The 20,086-nt window shown below is 38.5% G+C and overlaps 1 long non-coding RNA gene across 1 annotated transcript in view; it reads right to left on the reverse strand.

The window, feature by feature from the left end:
• LOC133656754 (uncharacterized) overlaps window positions 1-20,086 on the reverse strand; it is a 245,655-nt gene that overhangs the window by 160,154 nt on the left and 65,415 nt on the right. Inside the window, exon 2 of the long non-coding RNA XR_009827155.1 lies at window positions 14,864-14,918. This is a non-coding gene — a long non-coding RNA (uncharacterized LOC133656754). The remainder of the gene's footprint in view (window positions 1-14,863; window positions 14,919-20,086) is intronic.

The raw sequence follows: 20,086 nt of genomic DNA on the forward strand, positions 1-20,086 counted from the left end.
TACATATATATATATATATATATATATATATATATATATATATATATATATATATATATATATATATATATATATATATATATATATATATATATATATATATATATATATATATATATACATATATAAACTGTATAAACTATATATGTATAAACTGTTTTTTTTATTTATTATTAATATAAACTTGTCAGCTTTTGGTCATTTCATGATGCTTTTATCTCTATTTTTGATAGAGGGAGGTATTTTTTATTTTATTTTAAGTTATGTACATTTATTATATACACAGATCCATTAAGAGTTTGAGCAGACATATGTCATGTAGGAATGAACCATACACAATAACACATTAACAACGTGCTATGTCACATGAATGTTTTTTGACGTAATACCTTTGTGACATGAAAAAAACACAAGTAATATAAAAAAAAACCTTGTGTTTACTTTTTGATATCAAAATAAAACACAAAGCAGTTTGGCTAATGAAGATGAAGTCCAATACACAAGCGTTGTTCTTCTCCAACAACACCTCCTTGTAGTTCAGTACAACAGTTTGAACAAAATTGAAGAGGAGCGACACCTCTCACATCGAATACACAATCTTCCCAGCCTTCGTTCAGTTTGATGAGATGACAAAACATTTTAGCTAGTATTGATGTTATTTGAACACTGATACAGTTTGCAGTTAAATAAAGGATGAGTGAACATCCCAGTAAACAAACTAAATACTTTATAAACAAGTTGTGACAACGTTCTCGACACATCGCCCGCTGCATGTTTCCTCCCCTCAATAACTGTTAGTCACAGCAGCTGAAAGCAACATCAAATAGTTTTCCCCTTCGCCGTGTACTTTTAGTGTGGGGACAAGTGTCTCCAATATTGTCCACACCTGTCTCCATCCAAACACAGCAGTGCGCTCTCAAACACACAGCGGGAAATGAGGGAAACTGACGTTAAACCAAGCGCTTGGCTCCGTTTACTTCGAAAGGAAATCTCCCGAGCAAAGTCCGTAAAAAACTTCCTTGTGGTCTACATCAGTGGTCCCCAACCACCGGTCCGCGGCCCGGTACCGGTCCGTGGACCGATTAGTACCGGGCCGGACAAGAAATAAAAAAAAGTATTATTATTATTTATTTATTTTTTTTAAATTAAATCAACATAAAAAACACAATATATATATTATATATCAATACAGATCAATACAGTCTGCAGGAATACAGTCCGTAAGCACACTTGATCGTATTTCTTTATGACAAAAAAAAACAAAACAACATAACACCGTCCGACCGGAACGCTCTAATAACTAAAGTTCCTTGGGTGATTAATGTAAACTCACTACACCGGTATGTTTTAGCGCTTTCATGGCGAGTTTACTGACAGATATAAGTAAGAACTTTACACTACTTTATATTAGAAATGGCAACAGCGGAGGATGAATGTCCCATAACAAGAATATAGAGAAAAAGAAGAAGCTTATCGACTACCGTGTCGACACGAACTACAAAGGCGGAAGCGCGCAAATTTTCAGGACTTATGCAGATCCCAAATACAGATCAGCAGGTACCAGAAGGTAAGAAAAGTTGCATAATATTGCGAAGCAAAACACCAGATAATATGGCTTACCTTATACACACACCATAATAATACTCCTATGTTGAAGCACAGTACAATCCATCAAGCGGTGCGGCTTCATAGCTTACCAAAGTCCTACTAAAACATTTTGACAGATTTTTGAGCGCCGTGTATAATAGTGTTTCCCACACATTCATTTATTTGTGGCGGCCCGCCACGAAAGAATTAGGGCCGCCACAAAAAAATTATTAATATTTTTTTAAAATAATTTTTTTATTTTTATTTTTAATTTAATTTTTTTGTCCTGTCCAGCTTCTCAGGCAAATCATATAGTTGATGTCGATCCCCATATCGGCTGTTCAGATTTACTTTACAAAAGAGAAGTGTAGGATCAAGATTTTTGGAGCTCTTTGTTCAGTGGATCAGATGTTTGATGAAGCTTTGTGTCTATCTACCACCACTACTGTTTTCTGTTTATTTGTTACTGACTGTGGCAGGACACCTCTGCCTCTGTTTCACTTTATGTTGCTGGTAAATAATATGGTTGTAGTAGTAGGCTAAAGTTAAATTATTTAGTATGCACTAATTAAAGGGGCAGAGCTTTAAGAGACATTTTAGCTTTTATATTTTTATAAGATATATTTTTTGTAAGAACCACAATTAATAAATATATTTCAGTGAATAACTTATTGTTGAAATCTGTATATAAATATGTACATAAAGTGTTGTAATTATATTGTAAAATGGATGGATGGAAGTTTAAAACAAAACTGTTATTATTTATTAGTAAGTATACATTTTTTGAGCCTTTTTAGAGAAAATCATATCATTGTAGTAAATTATGCAAATTACTTGATGATGTCATGGTGACCACGCCCATAGCCATGCCCATAGCCACGCCCCCGTATCTTGGCAGTTCATGGGAAACACTGTGTAATGTTCTATATTTTCAATGGAACATAAACAATTTTGGTGTTGTTTACTGGAGTCATATTGCAGTCTACACGTATCTCGTATGTGTGACTGCCATCTACTGGTCACACTTATCATTTCATAATGTACCAATTGAAATAGCTTCGAGGTCGGTAAGCACAAACAAAATTATTCCGTACATTATGGCGCACAGTCGAGTTTTGAAAGGATTTTAAGTGCGCCTTATAGTCTGAAAAATACGGTACATAAATACGGTGTCCAAAAAAATAAGCTTTCGTAATAAAGACAAAAAGTTAACCTCCATATAAACGGCTCGTTTGGAGGAAGTACAAAAGAAGGCAAGATTGTTTTGTAGATTTCGAGACGTGTCCAGATCCCAAATACACAAAAATAGGTACCGAATAGCTAAAAAAAAATAAAAGTTGCATTGCTATATGTCCCCTTTTAAATTAATGTGACGGCAGATTTTTGGATGTGAAGCCTTCAGGCGACTCACACGGGGAAAACAAACAAACAAAAAAGGTATTTGACAAAAGGCACAGCATTTTTGGGAAAGAAGGGACAAGAGGACCAAATCTGTCACCCAGAAACCCCCGAGGCTAAAGAAACCTTCACTGATGGCTGTAATGAAAATGTTCCCTCGTTCTTTTCCACACCCCCCATTTAGCTCCGCTCGCCATCCTCTCCTTCTTCCCTCCTCGCTCTGCGGGCCGACCCCAGGGACCGCGCTCCTCTGACAGCGGGTTATTCATTTTGAGACCTACCTAGAAGGCTCCCACGAGATAGGTCCAGAGAGTCTATTAGCACCGGGAGGAGTGACGGCACAAACAAGTGCGGGGCAGGCTTTCAAATTTGAAACTCAGTGGAGTAGAAAGTCATATAAACTCATTTTGTTGGGGGGGGGGGGGGAGTTAGCGCTCTTTCTGAAAAAAGGTCAATAACTAGGGATGTCCGATAATGGCTTTTTGCCGATATCCGATATGCCGATATTGTCCAACTCTTTAATTACCGATACCGATATCAACCGATATATACAGTCGTGGAATTAACACATTATTATGCCTAATTTGGACAACCAGGTATGGTGAAGATAAGGTACTTTTTAAAAAAATGAATCAAATAAAATAAGATAAATAAATTAAAAACATTTTCTTGAATACAAAAGAAAGTAAAACAATATAAAAACAGTTACATAGAAACTAGTAATTAATGAAAATGTGTAAAATTAACTGTTAAAGGTTAGTATTATTAGTGGAGCAGCAGCACGCACAATCATGTGTGCTTACGGACTGTATCCCTTGCAGACTGTATTGATATATATTGATATATAATGTAGGAAGCAGAATATTAATAACAGAAAGAAACAACCCTTTTGTGTGAATGAGTGTAAATGGGGGAGGGAGGCTTTTTGGGTTGGTGCACTAATTGTAAGTGTATCTTGTGTTTTTTATGTGGATTTAATAAAAATAAATAAATAAAAAATAAAAAAACGATACTGATATAAAAAAAAACGATACCGATAATTTCCGATATTACATTTTAACGCATTTTTACATTTTTAACGCGACCGATATTATCGGACATCTCTATCAATAACTGCAGCAGAGGGTTTCAAACCCCTAAGTCAAGATCGTCCGTGAATCAGCTGATTCCGATCTTCCAAAAAAACGGAAACTACTCGATTTCATGCATGGGATTAGTGGAATGAAACACATGTCAAACTACAGCTGAAAGGGATTCATGTCAAGATACAACTTTATTCAATCTGTATTTTGCCTTACCCTTCTATGCATCCCCCCATACCCCTCTTTTCCTGATTCTATGGTACCGTTATCTCCTTTTGACACCATTACATTGTGTCTGCCGTGACAGATAAGGGAATAAAGGACATAAGGGAGATAAGGCTAAGATAAAGGTAAGGGTTTTTCTTTTTTCTTTTTTTCTGCAAAAAGCCTTGATTTTAACCATCGACGCTGCAATTTTGTTACACAAAGAAAAAAGTGAAAATGGAAAGTGAGTTGTCTAACGCTCACTGCAGGGCTATTCGACTACATAATGAAGAGGGCCGCAGTTTCAAGAGCCCGAGGGCTAAGGGGCCGAACATCGAAATGTGGATGTTTTATCCGAAAGTGTCTCCGCAGGTTATATTTCTTTGAAACTGCGTTTACTTCATTGCGAAGTAAACACGTCGGCTTTCACACTGCACGGTCAATAAATTCATTGTTCCGCCCTGGCTACTCTTTTCCAGCGTGTGCAGCTAGTTAACAGTATGAAAAAAAAGAAGCTCTACTTTTTGTTGGGGATTGATGTTCCTTCTTTTGAGTTTTTTTTCCTTTCCTTAGTTTGATTTCTTTACACTTCTTCCTTATTTTAGGTTTGTAATACTAAAAAATATAGACTTAAAATAAGCGTAAAAAAAGTATTATGTCCATTGTATATTTTACATAAATAATGTCCATTGTATATTTTACATAAATAATGTCCAATGTATATTTTACATAAATAATGTACATTGTATATTTTACATAAATAATGTACATAGTGTATTTACATAAATAATGCCCATTGTATATTTTACATAAATAATGTCAATTGTACATGTTACATAAATAATGTCCAATGTATATTTTACATAATGTCCACTGTATATTTTACATAAATAATGTCCAATGTATATTTTACATGAATAATGTCAATTGTATATTTTACATAAATAAGGTCCACTGTATATTTTACATAACAAATGTCCATTGAATTTTTACATAAAAATGTCCATTGTATATTTTACATAAATAATGTCCATTGCATATTTTACATAAATAAGGTCCAATGTATATTTTACATAAATCATGTCCACTGTATATTTTACATAATGCCCATTGTATATTTTACATAAATAATGTCCACTGTACATTTTACATAATGCCTATTGTATATTTTACATAAATAATGTCCACTGTATATTTTACATAACAAATGTCCATTGAATTTTTACATAAAAATGTCCATTGTATATTTTACATAAATAATGTCCATTGCATATTTTACATAAATAAGGTCCAATGTATATTTTACATAAATAATGTCCACTATATATTTTACATAATGTCCACTGTGTATTTTACATAAATAATGTCCATTGTATATTTTGCATAACTAATGTCCACTATATGTTTTACATAAATAATGTCCATGGTATATTTTACATAAATAATGTCCACTGTATATTTTACATTAAAAATGTCCATTGTATATTTTACATAAATGATGTCCACTGTATATTTTACATAAAAAATGTCCATTGTACAGTTTACATAAATAATGTGCAATTTATATTTTACATAAATAATGTCTATTTTACATAAATAATGTCTACTGTATATTTTACATAATGTCCATTGTATATTTTACATAAATAATGTCCACTGTATATTTTACATAATGTCCATTGTATATTTTACATAAATAATGTCCACTGAGTATTTTACATAAATAATGTTCATTGTATATTTTACATAAATAATGTCCACCGAGTATTTTACATAAATAATGCCCATTGTATATTTTACATAAATAATGTCCATTGTATATTTTACATAACTAATGTCCACTACATGTTTTACATAAATAATGTCCATGGTATGTTTTACATAAATAATGCCCATTGTATATTTTACATAAATAATGTCCACCGAGTATTTTTCATAAATAATGTCCATTGTATATTTTACATAAATAATGTCCATTGTATATTTTACATAACTAATGTCCACTACATGTTTTACATAAATAATGTCCATGGTATATTTTACATAAATAATGCCCGCTGTATATTTTACATAAATAATGTCCATTGTACAGTTTACATAACAAATGTCCACTGTATATTTTACATGAATAATGTTCATTGTTAATTTTACATAAATAATGTCCACTGTATATTTTACATATATAATGTCCACTGTATATACATGAATAATGTCCATTGTTAATTTTACATAAATAATGTCCATTGTATATTTTACATAAATAATGTCCACTGTATATTTTACATAAATAATGTCCACTGTATATACATGAATAATGTCCATTGTTAATTTTACATAAATAATGTCCATTGTATATTTTACATGAATAATGTCCACTGTATATTTTACAGAAATAATGTCCATTATATATTACACATAAATAATGTCCACTGTATATTTTACATAATGTCCATTGTACATTTTACAGAAATAATGCCCATTGTATATTTTACATAATGGCCATTGTATATTTTACATGAATAATGTCCATTGTATATTTTACATAAATAAAATAGAAGGTTTGCGTTAATATATTCACGCAATAAACTACAAATGTTTACAAGGGACAAGAGGTAGAAAATGGTTGGATGGATGGATGCTTACACATATAGAAATTACACAACATTCACACGCCAAACATTGATTGTGTCGCCCTCCACTGGTCAAATGCAGCACTACATGTATCAAACAAGGTTTGATTGTTACTCTCAGACAAAAAAACAACACAATCACAAATACAAAAGGCATCACAAAGTCAGTAATTTTAATACAAAACAAACTACATATATTTATGCACAACATCTAAATGTTTGATGATGAAGCTTACACGCTGGGATTTCTACCATTGTTGCTGCTTGTCTGGACCATGACTATGGTAGGTTGTTTGAATTGGGTCCTATAAGTGAATGCTGTGCATTCAGTTCGTTCCCCGGCCACCGGCCTGAGTCACTTACGTTATAAGGACAAATAAGCACCTATTAAAGAGCCATATATTTACATTTAGTATGTAAACTCCCGGCCAGATTGTTTGTTGAACTGGTGCCGTCTCGCGGGCCACACCCCTGCTTTATAGTATTCTAGCCAATACTCTATATTGTGCTCAAAGGGTCCAAACTTTTACTAAAATACGGACTTGTGTCGAGGCTGGAATCCGTTATTCATGTTCACATTGTTTCTTGTCGGGATCCCCAGTAAGAACATCCAGAAGCTGCAATACATACAGAATAGTGCTGCTAGGATCCTGATGAGAGTGCGGAAATACGACCACATCACACCAACTCTCAAATCCCTTCACCGGCTTCCTGTTCCACTAAGGATTGAATTCAAAGTCTCCCTACTAACCCACCAGTGCCTCCATCAAAGAACTGCTCACCCCCAAATCCTCCACACGACACCTCCGCTCCGGACAGACTAACCTCCTCCAACTTCCGAAGACAAAGCTACGAACAATGGGAGACCGGGCTCTCTCCCAGTCTGTGGGACGCTCTCCCTGACCACCTGAGGGCACCACAGACTGTGTATGATTTTAAAAAAGGCTTAAAAATCTTTTTTATTTTATTTTTAAAAAAGCCTTTTTTTAGATATATGCATACTAGTTTTAGCTATTTGGCTGTTCTAGTTTTAATTTTATTAAATTTTTTTATTATCTTTGTATTTTTATTTTTTTTAATACACTGTAGAACTTTGAGGTGGTTTACTCGATGTAAAGTGCTTTTTACAAATAAAATCTATTATTATTATTATTATTATTATGCAGAAAAATTGGCTTCAACATACAAGCTTGCCTATTTATGAACCAATTAGGTACGTACACTACCGTTCAAAAGTTTGGGGTCACCCAAACAATTTTGTGGAATAGCCTTCATTTCTAAGAACAAGAATAGACTGCCGAGTTTCAGATGAAAGTTCTCTTTTTCTGGCCATTTTGAGCGTTTAATTGACCCCACAAATGTGATGCTCCAGAAACTCAATCTGCTCAAAGGAAGGTCAGTTTTGTAGCTTCTGTAACGAGCTAAAGTGTTTTCAGATGTGTGAACATGATTGCACAAGGGTTTTCTAATCATCAATTAGCCTTCTGAGCCAATGAGCAAACACATTGTACCATTAGAACACTGGAGTGATAGTTGCTGGAAATGGGCCTCTATACACCTATGTAGATATTGCACCAAAAAGCAGACATTTGCAGCTCGAATAGTCATTTACCACATTAGCAATGTATAGAGTGTATTTCTTTCAAGTTAAGACTAGTTTAAAGTTATCTTCATTGAAAAGTACAGTGCTTTTCCTTCAAAAATAAGGACATTTCAATGTGACCCCAAACTTTTGAACGGTAGTGTATGTGTCCGCACTAGATCTGCATTTTAGAACCTCCTGTATCACTTTATTCAACATACTTAAATAATTAATACTTGGACATTGATTCGGAATTATCCACGCCTCAACGGTGACACATTTAGAATCGATCCTCATTTCCGACCCTACCTTGTGAGTGTATTTCAGTGTGTGAACAGTGCTTAAAAATGTATTACACCGCAAAATCAAAATAGGGGATTACATGTGTATTTCCCAACAAAAAGCACGACACAATTTGACAGATGTTTTAATCTGGCTCTAGTCACTGCACGCACACACACATGCACACACACACACATACACACACACATACATGCACACACACACACATCAGGCCCATTAATAGCTGCAGGTCATTGTGGAGCTGAACTAAATTGTCCAATAGTTTTTTAACCAAGATGTCCTCCATCCATTACGGTCTTTTCATTGAAATGCACTTAGTGCTTACAGGGGAATTATTAAAAGAGCTGTTTTATAGTTTCCACCCGAGTCTCTTCCGACAGAATTGTGGCACCCACACACCACCGCTCTCATGTGCGCTCCATTGCAACAGCAAACTATGTCCACGTATTTAAAGTTCCAGGCACCCCTTGTGGTCCGGATTTTATAATAGTTTATTATTTACGCTCATTAAACCATTAATCAAGTATCTTTTTTTTTAAATCAAATTGATCGATTAATTGTTGCAGCCCTAATGTTCATGATACATAAAATAGGTTTGCTGGACCATGTATTGTCTAACAAATGATTGCCAATCAACATTATCATGTCAGCTTGATTTTGAGGCCGTCTGCTGGCCTAACATAACCAGAAATCCATCCATCCATCTTCTTCCGCTTATCCATGTCGCGGGGGCAGCAGCCTAAGCAGGGAAGCCCAGACTTCCTTCTCGCCAGCCACTTCTTCCAGCTCTTCCCGGGGGATCCCGAGGCGTTCCCAGGCCAGCCGGGAGACATAGTCTTCCCAACGTGTCCTGGGTCTTCCCCGTGGCCTCCTACCGGTCGGACGTGCCCTAAACACCTCCCTAGGGAGGCATTCGGGGGGCATCCTGACCAGATGCCCGAACCACCTCATCTGGCTCCTCTGGATGTGGAGGAGCAGCGGCTTTACTTTGAGTTCCTCCCGGATGACAGAGCTTCTCACCCTATCTCTAAGGGAGAGCCCCGCCACCCGGCGGAGGAAACTCATTTCGGCCGCTTGTACCCGTGATCTTGTCCTCTCGGTCATAACCCAAAGCTCATGACCATAGGTGAGGATGGGAACGTAGATCGACCGGTAAATTGAGAGCTTTGCCTTCCGGCTCAGCTCCTTCTTCACCACAACGGATCGATACAGCGTCCGCATTACTGAAGACGCCGCACCGATCCGCCGGTCGATCTCACCATCCACTCTTCCCTCACTTGTGAACATGACTCTGAGGTACTTGAACTCCTTCACTTGGGGAAGGGTCTCCTCCGCAACCCGGAGATGGCACTCCACCCTTTTCCTGGGCGAGAACCATGGACTCGGACATGGAGGTGCTGATTCTCATCCCGGTCGCTTCACACTCAGCTGCAAACCAATCCAGTGAGAGCTGAAGATCCTGGCCAGATGAAGCAATCAGGACCACATCATCTGCAAAAAGCAGAGACCTAATCCTGCAGCCACCAAACCGGATCCCCTCAACGCATTGACTGCGCCTAGAAATTCTGTCCATAAAAGTTATGAACAGAATCAGTGACAAAGGGCAGCCAACCCTCACTGGAAACGTGTCCGACTTACTGCCGGCAATGCGGACCACGCTCTGACACTGATCATACAGGGAGCGGACCGCCACAATCAGACAGTCCGATACCCCATACTCTCTGAGCACTCCCAATAGGACTTCCCGAGGGACACGGTCACAAAGCACATGTAGACTGGTTGGGCAAACTGCCATGCACCCTCAAGGACCCTGCCGAGAGTATAGAGCTGGTCCACAGTTCCACGACCAGGACGAAAACCACACTGTTCCTCCTGAATCCGAGGTTCGACTATCCGGCGTAGCCTCCTCTCCAGCACACCTGAATAGACCTTACCGGGAAGGCTGAGGAGTGTGATCCCACGATAGTTAGAACACACCACCTTTTTTTTTATTTACTTTCCCTAAATATCTAAAAGTATTCAAATTCTCTTCATGTCATTGTGGAGGGAGATGCTGCTGTGAAATCCAATCACCTGCCAGCTGTGTCTCGCCGTCAGCACTGCCACGCCCCCGTCTGATGGCACTCTGTCCTGGACAGAGGCGGTGACCTTTTGCTCCTGCAGGCAGCGCTGACGGCGAGACACAGCTGGCAGGTGATTGGATTTCACAGGTGGTCCGTGTTAATCTAATCATCTGTTGTCTTTAACAGTAAGCGGCTGGGAGCAGGAGGAGAGAAAGGATACGGACGTGACTGGAGAAAGACTTTGATAAATATATGTACATTAAAACTTTGTTCAACTGGGCACGCCTGGCTCCTGTGAAATATATGTCAGCGGTACTTCCACTGTCATATTATGCTCCTTCCAGTGCTGTTGTTTTTAGGTTAGAGTTTGTATCCAATCACAACTCAGCTAGTCTTTGTTGCCATGCTGTACCAAATCTGCCCGGGGCCTTCAGAATCAACAATGCGGGCGTCCGTGCACTGTAAGTGAACGGGCACATACAGTTGATAGACAATTGTGATAGCCAATCAGATCACGAGTTGTTGTCAGTAAGGCCTTCTCGCTGGCTTTTACGCTGTGATTGGATACTCACTTGGGAGTCCCAAGAGGTTCAAGATCTTGATCAGGATTCTTCTTCCTTGTACTTTGCAAACACTTTTTGAGTTTGAACAGTTTCCTAAAGTGGATCTTTTTAGTGCGTTGTGTTGGATTTCTTTTCTTCATCCATTCAATAATTTAGCCGTCAGTGGCCTAGTTGCCGCCGCTCCCAGTCTGTGGAACGCTCTCCCTGACCACCTGCGGGCACCACAGACTGTGGATGCTTTTAAAAAAGGCTTAAAAACCCTTCTTTTTTTTTAAAAAAAGCCTTTTTTTTTAGATATATGCATACTAGTTGTAGCTATTAGGCTGTTCTAGTTTTTATTTGTATTTATTTTTATTATCTTTTTATTTTTTTTTAATACATTGTAGCACTTTGAGGTTGTTTACTCAATGTAAACTGCTTTTTACAAATAAAATCTATTATTATTAATATTATTATTATTAGTGGTTATAGTGTCTGCCCTGAGATCGGTAGGTTGTGAGTTCAAACCCCGGCCGAGTCATACCAAAGACTTTTAAAAATGGGACCCATTACCTCCCTGCTTGGCACTCAGCATCAAGGGTTAGAATTGGGGGTTAAATCACCAAAAATGATTCCCGGGCGTGGCCACTGCTGCTGCCCACTGCTCCCCTCACCTCCCAGGGGTTGAAGAAGGGGATGCAGAGGACAAATTTCACCACACATAGTGTGTGTGTGTGTGACAATGATTGGTACTTTAACTTTAACTTTAACTTGACAAATCCATAGATTAGCCGCACCTTTATATAAACCGCAGGGTTAAAAACAAATAGTCCGGGAAATACGGTAACCAGGTGGTCAACAATGAGCTGTGTTTTTAATTTTCCCTTTTTAATGCACTTCCAATTATTACTAGAGCTTGTAATTATCACCTGATTGTAATAAGGCTCCCTCCTGTGTGCGGTTTGGGCAAATGAACAGCAAAACATTAGTATTCCAAAAATTGAGGGAAAATTAAACACTTACTTTACTCCCGACACCCTTGTGGTTTCTCCGGGACCGCCCAAACCCCCTCCCCCCAAAAAAACCCCAGCAATGCTGACTAAGCATTTGGCACCAAGCGGATTTCATTTCAGCACAACATTGTGTTTTTTTTCCCGTTTTTTGGGGGTTTTTTTTACGACCAACTCATAGTTCACCAGGATGGATAGAACACTCAGCGTTGTGAGTCTCCGGTGCCACCGTCTTGCCGGCTGGCAGACTTGTGTGTCTGCCTGCTCGCGGATGTTATTACTACCCCTAAAATGTGACACCTGGGTGTGCATGCGTGTGCTTTTTGAGATATGAGCACTGCACATCTATTTGCAAATCCGCCTTACACACGGCTCAAAGGTGTGCAGAGTGTGCCGGATATTTTTTTTTTGGGGGGGGAAGGGTTGGCATGGCTGGGGACAACAATGAGAGTTGAGCTAGTTTTGCAAAAACTGTATTTTTGTTATTGTTTTCTTCATTAGGTATTACAAACCCCGTTTCCATATGAGTTGGGAAATGGTGTTAGATGTAAATATAAACGGAATACAATGATTTGCAAATCCTTTTCAAGCCATATTCAGTTGAATATGCTACAAAGACAACATATTTGATGTTCAAACTCATAAACTTTATTTATTTTTTGCAAATAATAATTTACTTAGAATTTCATGGCTGCAACACGTGCCAAAGTAGTTGGGAAAGGGCATGTTCACCACTGTGTTACATGGCCTTTCCTTTTAACAACACTCAGTAAAGGTTTGGGAACTGAGGAGACACATTTTTAAAGCTTCTCAAGTTGTTCAACAGTCCGGGGGTCTCCCTTCTGCTATTTTAGGCTTCATAATGCGCCACACATTTTCATAGAGGAACAGGTCTGGACTACAGGCAGGCCAGTCTAGTACCTGCACTCTTTTACTATGAAGCCATGTTGATGTAACACATTGTCTTGATGAAATAAGCAGGGGCGTCCATGGTAACGTTGCTTGGATGGCAACATATGTTGCTCCAAAAGCTGTATGTACCTTTCAGCATTAATGGTGCCTTCACAGATGTGTAAGTTACCCATGTCTTGGGCACTAATACACCCCCATACCATCACACATGCTGACTTTTCAACTTTGCGCCTATAACAATCCGGATGGTTCTTTTCCTCTTTGGTCCGGAGGACACGACGTCCACAGTTTCCAAAAACAATTTGAAATGTGGACTCGTCAGACCACAGACTACTTTTCCACTTTGTATCAGTCCATCTTAGATGAGCTCAGGCCCAGCGAAGCCGACGGCGTTTCTGGGTGTTGTTGATAAACGGTTTTCGCCTTGCATAGGAGAGTTTTAACTTGCACTTACAGATGTAGCGACCAACTGTAGTTACTGACAGTGGGTTTCTGAAGTGTTCCTGAGCCCATGTGGTGATATCCTTTACACACAGATGTGGCTTGTTGATGCAGTACAGCCTGAGGGATGGAAGGTCACGGGCTTAGCTGCTTACGTGCAGTGATTTCTCCAGATTCTCTGAACCCTTTGATGATATTACGGAGCGTAGATGGTGAAATCCCTAAATTCCTTGCAATAGCTGGTTGAGAAAGGTTGTTCTTAAACTGTTCAACAATTTGCTCACGCATTTGTTGACAAAGTGGTGACCCTCGCCCCATCCTTGTTTGTGAATGACTGAGCATTTCATGGAATCTACTTTTATACCCAATCATGGCGCCCACCTGTTCCCAATTTGCCTGTTCACCTGTGGGATGTTCCAAATAAGTGTTTGATGAGCATTCCTCAACTTTATCAGTATTTATTGCCACCTTTCCCAACTTCTTTGTCACGTGTTGCTGCCATCAAATTCTAAAGTTAATGATTGTTTGCACAAAAAAATAAACGTTTATCAGTTTGAACATCAAATATGTTGTCTTTGTAGCATATTCAACTGAATATGGCTTGAAAATTATTTGCAAATCATTGTATTCCGTTTATATTTACATCTAACACAATTTCCCAACTCCTATGGAAACGGGGTTTGTAGTTATTTGTCCAAGTACGTGGTTCTATATACAAAGTATATTAGTGACCCCCAAGCATGAGTCAAACTGCAAGAGCAAACAGGTCGCTGACTATCTAGGGAATGGTCAAGACGTGCGCCCCCTTAAATATTTACCAAGTAGACCCTGGACAAGCAGTTTTATGACGTCTTGAGATTTGCTCGAGACTGAGAGCATCAGCACATGTCAGGATGAATCATCTAAGGGCCATGAATAAACCATAGCCGAGCCATGCCTTGGAGCGCTCCAAAGTCCCACCCTGTCCGACTCGGTACGTCTCCAGGACGTACCTCTCGGGTCCACCCGAGAGCTCCTGAGTGTCGGACTTGAGCAACGGTAAGACGGCAAGGACACTCGGAAACGTCAAACCTTGGGAAAAAATCCTTGAGAAAAGTAGGGCGAAATACCTGATTGTAGTTTGGTTGATGACGCCACATCGCCGCTCGAAGCAAAGGAACGCACCTGTGAAATAGACAGGTGTGTAATCAGGCCTCGGATTTTAACTTTTTAAGGTCAAGGCAAGTGTTGCGTTAAAGGAGGGCTCATATTTAAGGGCACCAAGGCAAACGTTGTTTTATTTCGAGGCAGGGGCTTTAAAGCATCTATGTATAGCCATTTATCAACAACACCCAGAAACACTGCCGGCTTCGCTGGCCCCGAGCTCATCTAAGACGGACTGATGCAAAGTGGAAAAGTGTTCTGTGGTCTGACGAGTCCACATTTCAAATTGTTTTTGGGTACTGTGGACGTCGTGTCCTCCGGACCAAAGAGGAAAAGAACCATCCGGATTGTTATAGGCGCAAAGTGTAAAAGCCAGCATGTGTGAGGGTATGGGGGTGTATTAGTGCCCAAAACATGGGTAACTTACACATCTGTGAAGGCACCATTAATGCTGAAAGGTACATACAGGTTTTGGAGCAACGCATGTTGCCATCCAAGCAACGTTACCATGGACGCCCCTGCTTATTTCAGCAAGACAATGCCAAGCCACGTGTTACAACAGCGTGGCTTCATATTAAAGAGTGCGGGTACTAGACTGGCCTGCCTGTAGTCCAGACCTGTCTCCCATTGAAAAGGTGTGGCGCATTATGAAGCCTTAAAATAGCACAAGGGAGACCCCCGGACTGTTGAACAACTTAAGCTGTACATCAAGCAAGAATGGGAAAGAATTCCACCTGAGAAGCTTCAAAAATGTGTCTCCTCAGTTCCCAAACCTTTACTGAGTGTTGTTAAAAGGAAAGGCCATGTAACACAGTGGTAAAAAAGCCCCTATGACAACTTTTTTGCAATGTGTTGCTGCCATTAAATTATAAGTTAATGATTATTTGCATTAAAAAAAATACATTTCTCAGTTGGAACATTAAATATCTTGTCTTTGCAGTCTATTCAATTGCATATAAGTCAAAAATATTTTGAAATCATTTGTATTCTGTTTTTATTTACCATTTACGTGCCAACTTAATTGGGTTTTGTAATATTTCACCTCTCTATATCTGTTTAAAAAAAATAAACTATCAGTATTGTTTGCTCCCAGAGGGTGACTTTGACTGAAGTATTCCAAAATGTGGCTGAATGAAAGCGACATGTTTAGATTCTAAACATCTATTCCCATCTGTGGCACACGGGTGCTGTTGGCACGCAGCGGGAGCAGTCGTGCCTCCTCTCCCTCCCTCTCTGGGCTGCGTGAGAGCGAGAGTGACAGAAGTGCCGGTTAAGTCAAAATCGCTGCATGCGGCTCAACAATGTAATACCTCCAAAAAAACATACCCCCCCCCCCCCCCACCCCCTCCCCCCTCCCTCTCCAAAAGTATGCCAAACGGGCAGGAAGTCACAAAGCAATCTGCAGCCATTGCGAGCATAACGAGGTCAGAATGCCGCCCGGCACTCTTTACAGTGGCGATCGATCGGGCGACAAGCGCTGCAAAAGGTTTGTCAAATAGTCAATGAAGTGTTCAGTGGAAGATTTGTGTGGAGGCGTGCATGAAAAGGACCACCTGACAGCGGGGTTTTCCACACAAAGACTTAAAAAAGGTGAGGCGTACTGCACCGCACGCCTTATGTAGAGTTATCACACAAGGAGAGAGGCAGGAAACTTGTATTAAAATGCTGTTTAAAAAAAAAAGCTGATATTCCTAGTTATGCTATAGAATAGAATAGAATAGAATAGAAATTACTTTTTTGATCCCTGGGGGAAATTCGGCACCGCAGTTCACTCACAATAAACAATAAACACTTAGGTATTTTTACATGTGAATTATATAAATACAGTCCACTATACAGCATTATTCACATGTGAATAACATAAATACAGTCTATTATACAGCATTATTCACATGTGAATTATATAAATACAGTCTATTATACAGCATTATTCACATGTGAATTATATAAATCCAGTCTATTATACAGCATTATTCACATGTGAATAACATAAATACAGTCTATTATACAGCATTATTCACATGTGAATAACATAAATACAGTCTATTATACAGCATTATTCACATGTGAATAATATAAATACAGTCTATTATACAGCATTATTCACATGTGAATAATATAAATACAGTCTACTATACAGCATTATTCACATGTGAATAACATAAATACAGTATATTATACAGCATTATTCACATGTGAATAACATAAATACAGTCTATTATACAGCATTATTCACATGTGAATAATATAAATACAGTCTACTATACAGCATTATTCACATGTGAATAACATAAATACAGTATATTATACAGCATTATTCACATGTGAATAATATAAATACAGTCTATTATACAGCATTATTCACATGTGAATAATATAAATACAGTATATTATACAGCATTATTCACATGTGAATAACATAAATACAGTATATTATACAGCATTATTCACATGTGAATAATATAAATACAGTCTATTATACAGCATTATTAACATGTGAATATCATAAATACAGTCTATTATACAACATTATTCGCATGTGAATAACATAAATAAAGCCTATTATACAGCATTATTCACATGTGAATAATATAAATACAGTCTAGTGTACAGCATTATTCACATGTGAATAATATAAATACAGTCTATTATAAAGCATTATTCACATGTGAATAACATATATACAGTCTATTATACAGCATCATTCACATGTGATTAACATAAATAGTCTACTATACAGCATTATTCACATGTAAATAACATAAATACAGTCTATTATACCGCATTATTCACATGTGAATAATATAAATACAGTCTATTATACAGCATTATTCACATATGAATAGCATAAATTATAGTCTAGTATACAGCATTATTCACATGTGAATAATATAAATACAGTCTATTATACAGCATTATTCACATGTGAATAACATAAATTCTAGTCTATTATACAGCATTATTCACATGTGAATAACATAAATACAGTCTATTATACAGCATTATTCACATGTGAATAACATACATTCTAGTCTATTATATAGCATTATTCACATGTGAATAACATACATTCTAGTCTATTATATAGCATTATTCACATGTGAATAATATAAATACAGTCTATTATACAGTATTATTCACATGTGAATAACATACATTCTAGTCTATTATACAGCATTATTCACATGTGAATAACATAAATACAGTCTATTATACATTTAAGTACAGTCAAAAAGGAACATATGCATTACACAGTCTGATGGTTGTCGGTATGAGGGACTTCCTGTGTCGTTCCGTGTTGCATTATGGGAGTCTGAGCCTTCCACTGAACGTGCTCATTCTCTCCGCCATTGGTGTGATGGAGAAGAGCTTATGCGTTTCAGGCGATGTGCTGTAAGTTGTTACTAGGCAACAGCAGGAGATACGAGAACAATCTTCGGTTTGGTAGCGGCAAAGTGGAGACACCCAGAACTGCTTCAGATTGGATTCCAATGACTGTAAAACAGAGTTGTTTCAATCTCTAGCTATGAGCTACTGCTAGCAAGTTAGACCGGATGTAGCGGCGTGCTTAAATCAATCGATGTTTATTTATATAGCCCTAAATCACAAGTGTCTCAAAGGGCTGCACAATCCACAACGACATCCTCGGTTCAGATCCCACATAAGGGCAAGGAAAAACTCACAACCCAGTGGGATGTCAATGAGAATGACTATGAGAAACCTTGGAGAGGACCGCAGATGTGGGTGACCCCCGACACCCCCTCTAGGAGAGACCGGATGCAATGGACTTCAAGTGGGTCTGGCATAATATTGTGAAAGTCCAGTCCGTAGTGGATCTAACATAATAGTGAAAGTCCAGTCCATAGTGGATCTAACATAATAGTGAAAGTCCAGTCGATAGTGGATCTAACATAATAGTGAGAGTCCAGTCCATAGTGGATCTAACATAATAGTCAAAGTCCAGTCCATAGTGGATCTAACATAATAGTGAAAGTCCAGTCGATAGTGGATCTAACATAATAGTGAGAGTCCAGTCCATAGTGGATCTAACATAATAGTCAAAGTCCAGTCCATAGTGGATCTAACATAATAGTGAAAGTCCAGTCCATAGTGGATCTAACATAATAGTGAAAGTCCAGTCCATAGTGGATCTAACATAATAGTGAGAGTCCAGTCCATAGTGGATCTAACATAATAGTCAAAGTCCAGTCCATAGTGGATCTAACATAATAGTGAGAGTCCAGTCCATAGTGGATCTAACATAATAGTCAAAGTCCAGTCCATAGTGGATCTAACATAATAGTGTGAGAGTCCAGTCCATAGTGGATCTAACATATTAGTCAAAGTCCAGTCCATAGTGGATCTAACATAATAGTGAAAGTCCAGTCCATAGTGGATCTAACATAATAGTGAAAGTCCAGTCCATAGTGGATCTAACATAATAGTGAGAGTCCAGTCCATAGTGGGGCCAGCAAGAGACCATCCTGAGCAGAGACGGGTCAGCAGCGCAGAGATGTCCCCAACTGATGCACAAGCGAGTGGTCCACCCCGGGTCCCGACTCTGGACAGCCAGCACTTCATCCTTGCCTACCGGACCTGTGCCCTCCCCACTTCCACAAGGGAGAGGAGGGTAGACCAGAAAAGAAAAGAAACAGCAGATCAACTGGTCTAAAAAGGGGGTCTATTTAAAGGCTACAGTATACAAATGAGTTTTAAGATGGGACTTTACTTACGGGGCTCATACGAGACCCAAAGGTTGGCAACTTCAATTATGTTTGCAATTTGAAGCGCGACAAAAAGCCAAGAGACACCTCGTATCTCAAAATACTCGTAAGTTGAGGTACCACGGTACTGCTCACAGTAATATGGTTTATTAGCAATAATTTGTAGGACAGTAAATCAGGAAATCGGAATTTTTTTTATCGGCCCAGGCCTATCTCTGACAAGGTAAGAGAGAGTCTATAACTTTTATATTTGTCCCGACCATAAACAAAGGGCTGAGAGCGGTATCCGAAAAGTTGCCGAATGCCCGGAGACCTTCCATAGCCGAAGAAAAACAACAGCCAGGTTCCTAATCATGGTGTGCGAGACGGTGACGAAACCAACACGCATGCTAATGAGCACCTGAAGACTCATAACATACCAACCCGTCAACAAACAAAAGCTCATTCCAAGAGTAATTGCAATGC

Source organism: Entelurus aequoreus, linkage group LG09 (genome assembly GCF_033978785.1).
Source record: "Entelurus aequoreus isolate RoL-2023_Sb linkage group LG09, RoL_Eaeq_v1.1, whole genome shotgun sequence".
NCBI lineage: Eukaryota > Metazoa > Chordata > Actinopteri > Syngnathiformes > Syngnathidae > Entelurus > Entelurus aequoreus.